Source organism: Stegodyphus dumicola, chromosome 10 (assembly GCF_044657685.1).
Source record: "Stegodyphus dumicola isolate Sdum_Otavi_A_Nest chromosome 10, ASM4465768v1".
In the NCBI taxonomy this organism is placed as follows: domain Eukaryota; kingdom Metazoa; phylum Arthropoda; class Arachnida; order Araneae; family Eresidae; genus Stegodyphus; species Stegodyphus dumicola.
In genome coordinates, this window is record NC_140777.1 from 162,599,632 (window position 1) to 162,613,979 (window position 14,348).

Sequence of the window (14,348 nt, forward strand, 5' to 3'; positions counted from 1 at the left end):
TATATGTTATTGTCTTTAATACGTGAGGATCTTGCTATCGGCAAAAGTCTCTGTAGTCGAGGGTTTACGGGCATTCTGAGTTCTTGCCTTGTCTAAAGAATCTGCAACTGAATTAGTCACTCTCTCTTAATTTTCAGATTGTGTTTTACGTCCGTTGTAATTGAAACGAAATCAGAAGATGAAAACGAATCAGGATCATTAATCCGTCAGCCTTCCTGAAATCGAGAGGCTTTGGTGACAGAGACACAGTGCAGATCGCGAAAATCCCTTGACACTGGTCATGATGTTATGATTCTTGTAATGTCAAATGGAAATGTAACTTAAGGAGTTATTGCTTCTGCAATGTCCAAGCCTGTCGTCTCACGCCTCGTAACAGCTCGAAAATTGGGAACTGGTGGAAGGGACCGCACATATGAATTTCTTATCTTTGTCTAATCTTCCGCACTCGAATTGTCCACCTAGAATTCCTTCCTCAAATCAGGTGGTCACTGCGTTATTGTGTTTAAATGAAGCAGATTAGAAAAGATAGTCATCGTAATATATCTGAGCAATGAATACCTGAAAGCTTGTTTCACTAGAACAACGTCCCAAGCCACAGTGGCTTAAAAAAGGACGTGAGAAGAAATTGCATTAGCAGGAGTGAGTTCAAGAGCAAAAGGGTTACCTGCAATACTGAGGGAGAGCATAAGAAACCTTAGCAAACTCTTTAGTACGACGTCAAAATCTGAATCCTTTCAGATTTCTTTTCCTTGTAATAATTATTTTTATTTATTTATTTATTAGACCGAAAGGTTTATTACTCTAAAACGAGATTTGGGTGATCCACTATCAAGGAGGTTAAAATAAATGGAATAAGCCTCCTTATCATGACGTCATACCATGAAACGTTAATGGTATGACGTCATAACTTACAGGGCCGCTGCCATAGGCGAGCTTTTGGTGGGTTTTGTTTTTTACATTCTAATCGGTGTTGTCTACACGCTAGTTTTCATCATTAAATGCTTATAAGTCTCCTGTTCTAATTTTAATACTTAAATAATTTTCTTCCTAGTACATGGAAAAATCCTAAGGATTGCAAATAATTGTTTCAAATTCAATAAAATCTATGTACATGAAAATATGTAAATGGCAAACTAAACTTATGGTAAAACTTAGAGCACCAGTGGAAGTTTCACCGGTATTTGACGAAAGTTATGCCTAAAGAAACTTTTTTGAGCCTTCGGATATTAATATTTGTTCTCAAAGTCAGTATAATTTTATTTAAGAATACGTTTTGTAGTCTTATTCGTGCACTCTATGGTGGCCATGATAAGTCGTGAAGTCCCATTGTTGACATTTCCTTGGCTTGATTTTTGTGACGCTATGCTTTTTCCATTTATTCTAACCTCCTTACCCACTATAAACGGCGAATCACTTTTCAAATGTTGCCTCCAAATATTATCACACTGCATTATTTTTTAAAGAAATCAAATAATGAAGAATCTGGGGTCCTTGTTTTCTATAATGTCCTTGGCGAGAAAGTGGATTTGGCTCCTTTCTGCGTTGACGAAAAACAAATGTTACCAAAATACGCATGTGCAAGACACAAACATTTACTAATTTACACATTTGGGAGAAACAAACTATTCCATTGAATTTTGTTATTTTAAAAAAATTGCGAACAAAATTGCATTACTTACTATAATAAATACAAATTTATATTACATTTTTTCTATATGTGTTATAAGGTGTTTCTCCCACTTCCCTAGCGTCCTTCGTGGTGTAACGGTAGCACGCTGGCCGGTATTTCAGAGGTCCGTGGTTCGATTCCCGGCGAAGGCGGTTGCATATTTTTCATCTTTTCTGCTTGCAGTTAACCTAATGACTCTACAAGTGGCGCCCGAACTAGAAGGGTTGGGGATGATAATTCTCCGCACCCAGGATTTGGCGACTAGGTCCCCTAAAACCCTAGACGCCCTTTAAAAAGGGGAGTATATGAGGTATTTCTCCCACTTCCCTAGCGTGCCTTCGTGGTGTAACGGTAGCACGCTGGGCCCGTATTCCAGAGGTCCGTGATTCGATTTCCGGCGAAGGCGGTTGCATATTTTTCATCTTTTCTGCTTCCAGTTAACCTAATGACTCTACAGTGTATATTAAACAACTTGTGTTGTACAGACATTGAATGAACTGGTGATTTACCGTTTACCGTTTCAATTTCATTTTCGTGGATATTTTTAAGATTTGACAGCAAAAGTATCTTTTTAAACCCAAATTGCGTCAGCGCCACTACAGAAGACAAGTGCCTAAAATGTTTTTATTTTCCACGCGCTAGCTTGTTGCTATTCTGCAAACGTAACATATATACTTTTTTTTAGTCCAAAGAGGCTTTGTTCCTGAAGGACTATTGTTTTCGTTTTGCGATTTTGCGTCGATTCACTACAAACGGCGAATCACTTTTCAAATTGTTGTCACAAAATATTATCGCCCTGTGCTATATTTAAGGAAAATTAAATAATGAAAAATCTGCATAAATGTATGTATATTTCTCGCATTGTGATAAAACAACGGTACATAGAGCCATTGAATTTTGAATGATGTAATCCTCCTACGAATATGGACATATGAAAGACCAAATTTGAAATTTGGAATTTGTTTTATTATCGAGTACCTATTTTGTAAAACTTTAACGAATTTTTGATTAACAAACTCAAGGATTTCAAAGCGAGCTATGGCAACGTTTTGCAGAAAAAACATTTTTATCTCCAGCGCGCGAGTCTCTATATCGGAAATTCTAAAGGTATGCTCATTTTAAAACTATTTTGCGATATTGCCGTTGAAATGGATTTTATGGTTTAAGTGCGAAGAACGGGATATTTAATAAATAAATGTAACACACAAAATGTTAAAAAGACCTTTGGACGTAATTTAGATTTTAAATTACCCTTTGGACGTAATTTAAAATCTGAAACATTTCTGTTTTTTTTTTTTTTTTTTTTTTTTTTTTTTAAAGATCTGTCTGTTACTGATTAACAAAATGAACAGTTTAAAAGCAACAAACACAGCTCTTCACGTCTGTTATTATTAATTACTAGCTCAACCCATGGAATGATAGTAACTGGATTGATTAAAAATATTATGTATTTTTCTTTTTTTTAAACCCCCAAAAAGGGCTATTAGTCTAGAAATGGGATATTGCGTTGGCTCACTATAAACGATTTATCACTTTTCAAATTGTTGCCATCAAATATTATTGCCCTGTATTATTTTTAAAGATATTAAATTAAGAATCTTCATGTGTGAATGTATATATGTTTCTCGTTTTGTGAAAAAATGGCGGTACCTAGAGCCATCTAATTTTGAATAACGTAGTCCTCCATCCAAACATGTGCACCTGGAAACCCGAATTTTGAATTTCAAATTTGTTTTAATATTCATTTCATATATATATAAAACTTTAGAAAATTTTTGATTAACAAACTCTACGATTTGAAAGTGAGCAATGGCAACACTGTTCGAAATTTTTAACTCCAGCGTGCGAGATTTTTGCCATTTAGTAAAACGTAAGATATTTATCTTTCAGTTTTAATTAACAAACTCGGCTCTATGAAAGCAATGTGTTGCCGTGGCTGGAAATAAAATACATTCATCTTTCACGCGCAAGCGTGTGGGCCATTCAGTAAAACCTTTACTTTCAAAGATACTTTGAAAGATACTTTCAAATTTAATCTGGAAGGTTACTGAGTAATAAACAAAACGATTTTAAACAATACAGTTCTTAACAATTTTTTGAATGTGATTGATTTAAATGAACATGTGTTAAAATCATGAGATATTTTCAATATTTTTAAGAAATTAGAGTATTATAAAATATAAAATCCTCTAATGCAAAATATAAAAATATGCATGGCAGCCTCTAACACTCTGTCGGGAACTCTAGATATGTTATTTTTAAACATTTTGTGACTTTGATGTTGAATGAAATTTTATATGGCGTTAAGTGCGAAGAACGTGATATTTAATAAATAAAGTTAACACACAAAACGTTAATAATAAAAAGACGAAAAAAGAAAAGTTTTGTAAGTCATCTCACCAATGATGAACTGAGAAACGACTGAAAAAATATAAAAATGTAGACCAACACTTAACATTGCATAGGGAATTCTAAACGTATGCTGTTATGCTGCTTTTAAAAATTTTGTCATTTTTGCTCTTGAATTGTATATGGCGTAAGAGCGAAGAAATCGATATTTAATAATAAACCTAAAAAGTGAAAAAAAAATATGTGTAGTAGGTATGAGTGCAAGAGCGGACTGTTAGAGCTTCGAGTTCAGCGAGAACCTTAAAAAACCCTTTTGGTGACAGTTAAATCTGAAACCTTTCAGATATACACACATATTAAAATTTTTACATATTTTTCTCTTTTTTATGCAACTCGATACGCAGCTATTTAGTAAAATTACCGAGAAAATCTGAAAGAAACTGCATTTGCATATTATCTGGGAAAACTTAAGTCAATAATCAGAGTTTAAGTCACGTATTCTCTTTACTTTTATACGTATTCTCTTTACTTTTTTTTAAATTTTAAAGAACTTTAATGATCATTGCGTGCAGAAAAACATGATCGATTATTCATTTACACGCAGATCTTTCATCGCAATGAGCCTCAGACTATTTTAAGAACTCCATTTCACGTTAATAGCTGTCCTTCAAGTCAAAACGAAATTTCTTCAATGAACAGCATTAATTTATCTCATCTATTGATTGCTGTAAATTCTCTTTTGAGTTAAACGGGTAAGTTAAATGACGCACTTGAACAAAACTCTTGTATGGGCATAACGAATTCAGTTATCGTTAACTGTCAGGAAGCGATTAAAATCCGAATCGATTATCTCTGTCAGTTAAGTGAGCTCAGGTTCATTTGGCTTTAGAAGATGCTAAGTGCTTTCGGCGCAAATGCGTCTGTGGACCAAATGCTCTCTTCTCTTGACGCAAAACTAACATGATCCTGAATACATTCCCACCTATCGAATGGACACATGAGTAATGTATTGTTGGCCCGAACCTTGGACAAATACGCGCTGACTAATGATCCTTAAATACATAAGTTCGCTGATGATAGTGTCCGTAAATGAGTAGTTGTCCAGCTTATATCGGCGACAGGTTTCCTAATGCATATTTAGTAGGTGCCTCTTCTAGACATCCTGAACAGACTGGCTGGAGTTTTCGCTGGTCGGAGTAGGTTTCGTTTTTGATGAATAACTGTGAATGGTTTCCTTTCACCAAAGCCTATTTGGTTGTCAGTGAAGGATCAATAAGTCTGGATTTTAAGATCAGCCACTTGCGCATCCAACCTCCTAAAACAGTTATTATAGGAAAGAACAGTATATGATGATTTTAATGAGTCTAGCTAGTGTTATTTCACGAGTTCAGCTAGTAATTAATAATAATAGAAATAAAGATCTGTAATTATTGCTCTGAAATTGTTTAATCTCTTAATTAAACCTTTAATTAATCATTTATGTGTTTAACTTTATTAAATATCTCGTTTTTTGCACTTACGTCACGTAAAATTCAACAACAGGATCACAAAATATTTAAAACAGCACTCTCTTTAGAATTCCCGATAGATTGTTAGAGGTTGCCATACATTTTTTTTATGTTTACTACATTATTTCTTTAAAAATAAGCTGCTTGTGCGGGCAGCCGTCTAAAACGGTTGAAGTATGTAACGAATCCAGCTAGTTTAATTTCATAAAAATATTTAATATTATTGGTGAGATATCTCTCGATTTTCATGTGTTTTTATTTAAATTAATTATATTCAAAAAGAAAAAAAAATGTTATCAAGAGCTGCGTTTATTACTTTCAAATCGCTTGGTTTGTTAGACAATAGCAGAGTTAAATTTGAAATTAAATTTGAATACTTAAATATGTTACGCTTTACTGAATGGGAACAAGCTGGGACGTGGAAAATAAAAGTATTTTATTTCAAGCAGTGGTAACAAACTGCTTTTAAATACCCGAGTTTTTTTAATTGACGCTGAAAGACAAACATGTTACATTTTGCCAAATGGAAACAGTCTGGCTCACTGGAGACCAAAATGCTTTGTTTCGAACAGTGTTGACACTCTTCACTTTGAAATCGTAGAATTTATTAACCAGAAGTTTATTAAATTCGTACAAAATATGAAACAAATAAAAAACAACTCAATTCAAAATTCGGACTTAGAGGTGAGTTCGTGCTTTCAAAAATTAGTGCTTTTAGGTGCCATAGTTTTTCCATCATTTGCGAGGAACTTACAAACATATATGCTTGCAGATTCTTCATTATTCAGAAGTAAGAGATAAACTCAGTCGTGTTTAGTTTGTTAAGAGTTTTATGATTTACACTAATATGAGCATCCGCTTTGTTTTAGTTGTCATCTTTGAGTTACGGAAGACAACAGGGAAAACTGAATAAATGTATTTAAAAATAACATTATGTTCCAATTAATCAAATTGAACCCCCCCCCAACACACACACAAAAAAGGGCAGAAAATAGCAACTTTAGAGAAAAGGGCACCGCATATTAATAAACTGAGAAGTTTTTTTTATTTATTTTTATATATAAAATAAGCTTCTATTCAAATGTTTTAAAATAATTAATTTACTAAAAGGAGAAAAATAATTTATTGTGTATTTTCATTAAAACAAGAGATTAAATAATTCTCCTTAAAAATTCATCTACAATTTTATATCACGAGAAATAAAAGCATGGTAAACGAATAATAAAAATGTTCTCGTTAAACTCCTTAAGATAATAGCTTATACAGGAGTTCTCAGATTCTCAACCAGAGAAATTTTTTTTTTCTTCTGACGGGAATTCCATAGTTAAGAAAAGGATGGGGGGGATTCACTCAGTCTTTTTATTTACAATTTAAATGTTTAGTTTTAGTTTATGAATATAAAATTTACTTTTATTCAAATTTTAGTATTTATCAACATTTTCTACACTTTTTTGTTTAATTTATAAAACACATTAAAAGTAACGTACATTTAAATAAATGTATATGTATATTTTCGAAATTTCGAATGACGAGGGGTAGGAATTATAGTCTAGCAATGGGGAAAGGGACAAAAAAAGGTTGAGAACTACTGGGCTTATACTTTTAACAATGCAATTCGAATAATAAATTTCGTTATTTGGGTTCCCAGGCTTTTATTACTTGTGATATAAAATTGTAGATGAATATTTTAAAGAGAATCATTTAATATCTTATTCCCATTAAATTACATGATAACTTAGTTTTCATTTTGAGTTCATTAGTGATTTTATGAGTTAAAAATAGAGTAGTACTGTAGAGACATTAGGTTATTTCGAAGCAGGAGAAATGAAAAACGAGCAGTGCTATCTCCTGGACTTGAATCACGGACCTCTCGAGTACGCGCCGAGTGGGCTCACCATTACACCACGAAGGCATGCTAAGGAGGCAGGAGAAATACCTTTTAACATATATAAGAAATTCGTAACATTGTTCACTTCCCAAGAATTGCACATCCCAAACAGTACAATCGCTGGGCAGGAAGCCATATTTACAACTAAGGAAAATCAAAGCAATACTAAAATAAAATTTTGAATAAATAACATACAACAAATCAAATATTAGATCAGTAAATAAATGCATGAATTTACAAATTTATTACAAATAGGACCATGGTCTTAGTATACTATTTACATTATATATACTATGTGGACAGCGTATTATGGCCATAAGAAGGGACTAGCTTCTCGTTCCGCCTGTTTAGGAATGTCTAAGGAAGGTCCCAGCGTGACTATAATTTAGGAGAAAGGGCTTTCCGTCGAATCCGTAACCATAACTTATCACATTCGTTTAATAGATGTCGTCATAATGAAAAAATCAATAATACTTGCACTATCAGAGCTATAGTGCAATTAGAAAGTGCAATTAGAGCTGCAATTAGAAAGTTAGCCTTAGCGGAAAATCTATTTATAATGTAACCATATCCAGCGTTAGTACTGCAGTTCCAATTTACATGTTGTGCATTGAAATCTTCATCTAAAATAATTCTTGTATTGAGTTTGGAAAGCATTTCTAAATCAGCGAAAACTTCCTTTTTAGTGCGGTGGGTGGGGAGATAGGTGGAGACTAAAGTGATTGGTCGTTGAGTGTGTGGAATTATCGTGATAGCTAACGCCTCCGCGGCCAAAAGCTGTGGAATTGTATTTTCGTAGTGAGAGATGGAGCGCTTGACTAAAATCATTGTCCACCACTAGTTCTATTATTCGTACTTACTCTATCTTTTACTGCACTCCTGTATAAAGTCCCTGAGTTCATTATATCTCAGGGATAAGCAATTTGCATTCCATGTAACAATACTTAAATTTTCACAATTATTCAAACTAACCATTAATTTCATTAAGCATTTCAAAGTAAACAAACAATCTATCAATAGTATCAGTGTGGGTTTTTAGTTCTGGTACATATTTTTTGAAAATCTGGATCATTTTTGTTATGTTAGCCTGGCCAAATACACTATGAATCTCTTTCATATATCTTAGGAATTCCATAATATCTGAGCCACTAGTGCTCTTATTAACTAAAGTTAAACATATCATTATTATTATTACGGAAATTTCTATTTTCAGCCTGTGGCAATTCAGAAGTGGGGTCTTGTGTCCTCACTAGCTGCACTATTGGACTTGTATCCTCACTAGCTGCACTATTAGGCCTGTTTTTCGGGTTCACAGCCTGAGCAAAACTGATACCAGGTTTCACTTGGTTTTTCTTGATGTTGGCAGGTTTGTACTTGGGAAATTTTGGGCACCTAAGATATGAAGATGGGTGCTTACCGAGGCAGTTTACACACTTGGGCTAATCTGTGCGACCTTTTATTGGGCATTCGGCAGTTCTATGCTTTTCGGCACAATTTACGTATCTAGGTTCGGAAAAGCAGTTCTCCGAGGAGTGATGCCATTTCTGGCAGTTATGGCACTGGGGTACCTGATTCTTTTAATGTATTTTTCATCTGCCACGTAGAATAGAATTAGACCCTTCAGCTTATATATGTCATCAATATTCTCTGACTGCATGAGTGTCAGCAAAAGTAAAGGCATGGGAACTCCAGTTCTGCGTCTAGTTAGCTGTGCTACCTTCTGTCCTTTTTCAGTGACTGTTTGGGCTATTTCTTGAGTATTGGCATTAGATGATAAGCCCCTGATGACTACTTTGATAGGCCTCTTATATTTTTCATTTATAATATAGTGCTCGACTTAATAATTTATAATATTATGACATTTTTCTGACACCAGTTGTTGCGTTTTTCTCTTTTCTTCTGACACCAGATGTTACGTTATTTTCTTCCTTCACGTTAGTATGGGGTTCGTGTGATTTGGATTGAATAACGACGACACTTGATGAAGTATCGAAACACACTCTATTAGTCAGTATTGTCAGGACAGCTCCAAAACACGTTTTACAGTCGTCGATGAACTACTATAAACACGCTGGAACAATCAGCGACACAGCCTTCACACTGTCATGCAATAACGGTGGAGGCAGTTTCCTGCAAAGCACCAGAGTACAGCTCCTGACTGTGCTTAGTCGTTCTCGGAACTCCACGTGTGTTCTCCACGAGACTCTCCACACTACAACTCGCGATGCACTCGACGATACACGAGCACAGCTCCCGACTCTTCGGTTCAGTCGTTCCCGGAGCTCAACACGCTCTCTTGACGATGCACTAACCGCGATATACTAAGAGTGCACTCAACCCCCCACTCGGCACCCGTTGCCCGGCTGTCAATTCGATCGACTCCGCACGGCTTCCTAGACGAGGCACACTCTCTGAGACACACTCGTAACTAACTCCGCGTACCAGCAGGGTTTATATAGCTTTTGTGAACATTCTGGGTGTTCGAGAACATTCTGGGCTAAACCGGTAAGAATTCGTTCCAGAAGGTTCTCCAACCGCCAATTGTGTCGCCAAATGGGCGATTTCTCGCCAAATGTGGCAACCCGACCTTTCCTTGCTATTTTATGGACACCCTAAAACTGCTTTGCGGGGAAGCCATCTTACCGCATCTGTACATTTCGTAACAATATAGTGCTTAAATAGTGTAGTTAGTGTTCGATGATCCTCAGGAGTTTGTGGGAAATCTTTTAAAAATTCCCTGTTAATCTTCCCTAAATATTTTGCTTGCGTTCTTAGAGCAAGTTGTTTTAGAAATTCACTAAAAGAAAGCTCTCTCAGGTTGACCATTAGGGGCGGAACGTTCGGAACCTGGGGGGAACTATTACCTTACTGAATTACCACGTCCTGAGGGGAAGTGCCAGCAGTATTAGAAGAATTATCATTTTCATTTTCACTTAAGTTATGCCAGAAATTCATAATGTGATGCAGTACAGTTCACACTGCTAAGATTACATATGCTCAGTATGGTGGTTGTCAAACCAGTAGAGAGCCTGCATAGAAGAGAGTTCAGCTATAATTTCATGTCGCATGATGGGAATTAAATTGCTTCAGCATGGCCAGGAATGTCGGCTGACCTCTTTATACCTGTGATTTAAAATAGCCACATGTAGAGATCTTGGTGGCTATTCGTGCATGTTAGAGCAATTCAGTGCGTGGACATTTTCACGTGTCGATTACAGAGATGCTGGACAGGATTTGTAATGTGCAGAGATACTCCATCTTGTAAGAATGTTACATGACCTATTCTGGCAATAAACGTTTTGTTATTAAAATGTCCATTATTTATAAGTGTTATTGAATTTGATCTCCCCCATTTTTTTTCTTTTCTTTTTTTTTAGGTTCCTGCTGATGCTGAAAAACGCTAAGTCAGTGTCACCTAAAATTTTTTCAGTTGGACATATTGCGTCTTCGTCTTACTTCTATGTAGTTGCAGAAAATGAAACTTTTAAGTGTCCCAAGAGATTTTACTTCTGCTGTTGCGTTATTGCTATGCTATTAGTAGACTATAAATATAAGCTATCCAAAAGAAAGATCTTATACTCTTAAATTTTTACAGCATTATTTTTTAAAAATCAGTGGTAAAATACCTAGTAAATTTATGAGTCTTCATCAGAAGACTCCATTAAAGTAGAATATTTTGTTTCATGTTTTTATAGATTTTCTGTGCAAAATTCAAAACTTTTAATTTCAAGCCTACATTTATCAAGTTTTCATTTTAGAATGTATTTCATCTCCATTTTAATATATATGAAAAAAAAAAAGAGTAATATATTTATTTTGCATTACAAAAGTGGAATATATTAAATGCTACAACTGTGATAGTTTATCTTCTAAACTTTATTAATTTTATATTGCTAGTATGTTTCGTTGTACCCATTGTGATAAAAATTTCTATTATGTTCGTTTGTATTTATCACATATTAGAACCTTTCATAGATATGACCCAAATTTTCATTATTTTTATGGCTTCAATACCTGTCTTGCAGCACTTCAAACGTTCAGCATTTAAAAAGCATTTGTATCAACATAAAGAGTTTAAAACTAAAAGAACATGTAAAGTTTGTGGATTCAAGTCATATTTTAAATGTGCATTTATTTCGCATTTTAAAACATCATATTATTTCATGTTCCTTAAATAATTGTTGGAATACATTCAAAAATTTGTCATCTTTTAAATCGCATTTGTCAAGGCATCACTCTTGTTATGCATTAAATTATTTTAAGCCTGAGTTAAATTATCATTTTCACGATTTGAAAATGGAAGTATATCGGAGTTGCCACGTGCTAGCATCCCTAATTGTGTTGAAATATGTAATGAAAATTTCATTCAAATAAGTGACTACAATAGAAATATTGCATTATTTTTATTGTTGTTTACAGGCTCTAAATTTGTACGATGAACAAAAGATTGTATATTCATCATTTGTCTTTGGTGAAAATTGACAAAAAGTATGTCTCTTCTTATGGAATAAAGGGTAATTTCCCTTTTAATTTTTGCTTCGACTCGGAAAAAGCTCAAGTGAATTCCTTACGAATGCTGCGAAGCTTATTAAGTGGAATAGTTATCTTCTACCAGGTTCTCTCGTTAAGTGATTTATTTATGTTTTTGTGTTTATGAAAAATTTGCTGTTAATGTAAAGGTACACTTTAACAAGTATTTTATAAGACAAAAATTATCAGTGCGATTATCATATGAGACTTGAATTACCTTGCAAGTGCATTTGTTTTTTTATTATATGAGTGAATGATCATTAGTTTAAGTAATGCTTGTGTTTTATTTATGAGATATGATTGCATTAATTTTCAAATGCTTATATATAAACATACATGTTTTTTTTATTTATTGAGTATTTGGATGTTGTGCATATTTAATGCAGATACTATGTGTTTATGATTCAACAGCAGTTAAGGATTTAACTTAATGTATAATTTTATGTAAGGAAATTTAGTTTTAATTTTCTGTTATTTTAATTAAGTTGAATATAAAGTCGCATAATGTCATTTTTGGCCAAATCTAGAAAGGCTTATCTAGTCGCCCTTGCGCAAGAGTTTGGTGTTGAAGTGTTGCCTACATTTAGGATTTTGGACTTGAGGGAAAAGATTCTTGCTAGTGAAAGCTATGAGGAGCAGGTAGCAAAGGATCTTCTGAATGTTATCATTACAGATAGGGAGGCAAAGGAGGAGAAGGAAAGGCAGGAAAGGGAATATAAACTAGAGGCAGAGGAGCGGATTGCGATTGAGAAGTATAAGGTAGATTGCCAGGATCGTTACTCGAATAGGAGTACTACACCCGAACGGGGGGAGAAAGGATAAGTAGAAGAGTTAACGAGGACAATCAGATTATTGACAGTAAAGGTTCCAAGTAAAGCAGATGGCTGGGACTACTTCTTCTCCAGTTTAGAAAGAGCTTATGTCAATGAAAGTGTCCCTGATGAGCATAAGGCCAAAATTTTGATTTACCTTTTGGGAGATAAAGCGGCAAATTTATTAACATTGATAAGCGAGGATAAGTATGGGAATTATGAGGAAATAAAGGAAACTGTGTTGAAAGAATTGAAACCTTCACCTCAGGTATGCCTGGAGAATTTCAGAAAGGCAAGACGAAGTTCAGAAGAGACCTTTGGCCAGTTTTCTACTAGAGTTACTGCGATGTGGGGAAATTATGTGAAATCAAGGGGGGTGACAGACTTTGAAGGTCTTAATCAGTTGGTGGTAGTGGACAAAATCTACCAGACCCTTGATACGGAAACTGCAGTACACATAGGTATAAGGCAGTAAGGCAGGGAAACTCGTGGTTCAAGCCAAGAGAGCTTGGAAAGGTGTGTGACATATTCTTTGCCGCTAAAGGGAAGTCCTACAACGTACGTAGGGAAGCTTGTGAAACTAAGATTTTAAATCAGGCAGTAGGTGAGAAACCTAAGGTCGAAGAAAGACGAGGCAGTCGGCATACGTCAGAAACCATAGGGGAAACCACACGGAACGTTAAAGGTTTAACATGTTTTGTATGTGGTTCAGCTTCACATTTTAAAAGGCACTGTCCGCAGATTAAAGGTTCTAGGCAGTATAACAGAAATGAGGAAAAGGATAAAGCCAGGGTAAACTGGGTAAAGAAAGATCAGGATAATAATATCCTAGAGGACAAAGTTGTGGTAGCTCGTGTGAATCCTTTGAGGAAGTCAGGGGATGTAAACGACTATAAGCTGTGTGAGTTGAAAAGGGTTCCTATTAGTGTGAATGGAACAATAGGAAAGGCCCTAGTTGATTCAGGAACAGAAATTACGGTGGTTAAGAAAGAGTTAACCAAAAGTCTCCAACTGAAGGAAGGATCGAGTATATATTTGAAAGGTATATTTGGGCCAGCTGTTAAATGCCCTTTGGTAAGCATTCCACTGAGTATTACTGTAGGAGAAAGTGCCAATGTTACACATCAAGAGATTTTGTGTGCAGTTGCAGAATCGCTGGCAGAGGATGTGTTGCTTCCTCCGGAAGTATTCACCATGTTAGGAGGTCGGTTATATGACACAGGTGAAGGGGTGGAAAACTTACCTGAAGAAACCACAAACATCCCAGAGGTTAGCAGAAAGGAAAAGTCTGTGAAGGTAAACACAGGGAAACTAGAAGGAAACGCTAGTATGGGAAGGAATCTCAATGAGAAAGGGAAGATGGAATCAAGTGAAAGCCAAGAACCTCAGCCAGGAAGACTATGTACAGCGGATGTATTTAGAAGAGAGCAGGAGACTTGTGAATCTCTGGTGGGAGCATGGGAGAATGCTCAGAAAGGAAAGGGGAATTATTATACAGTGGATAACTTTCTCTTTCATAAGGACAAAATTCTTGGAGAAAGTGTGGGGCAATTAGTTGTACCTAAGAGTCGAAGGGAGGAAGTCTTGCAGTT

The 14,348-nt window shown here is 35.2% G+C and overlaps 1 protein-coding gene across 1 annotated transcript in view; it reads left to right on the forward strand.

The window, feature by feature from the left end:
* The window catches only part of LOC118199823 (transcription initiation factor TFIID subunit 10-like), a 113,471-nt gene extending 102,452 nt beyond the window's left edge, over positions 1–11,019 (forward strand). Inside the window, exon 6 of the mRNA XM_035371682.2 lies at positions 10,792–11,019. The gene's annotated coding sequence lies outside the window, so the exon portion shown is untranslated. The remainder of the gene's footprint in view (positions 1–10,791) is intronic.
* The last annotated feature ends 3,329 nt before the right edge of the window (positions 11,020–14,348 follow it).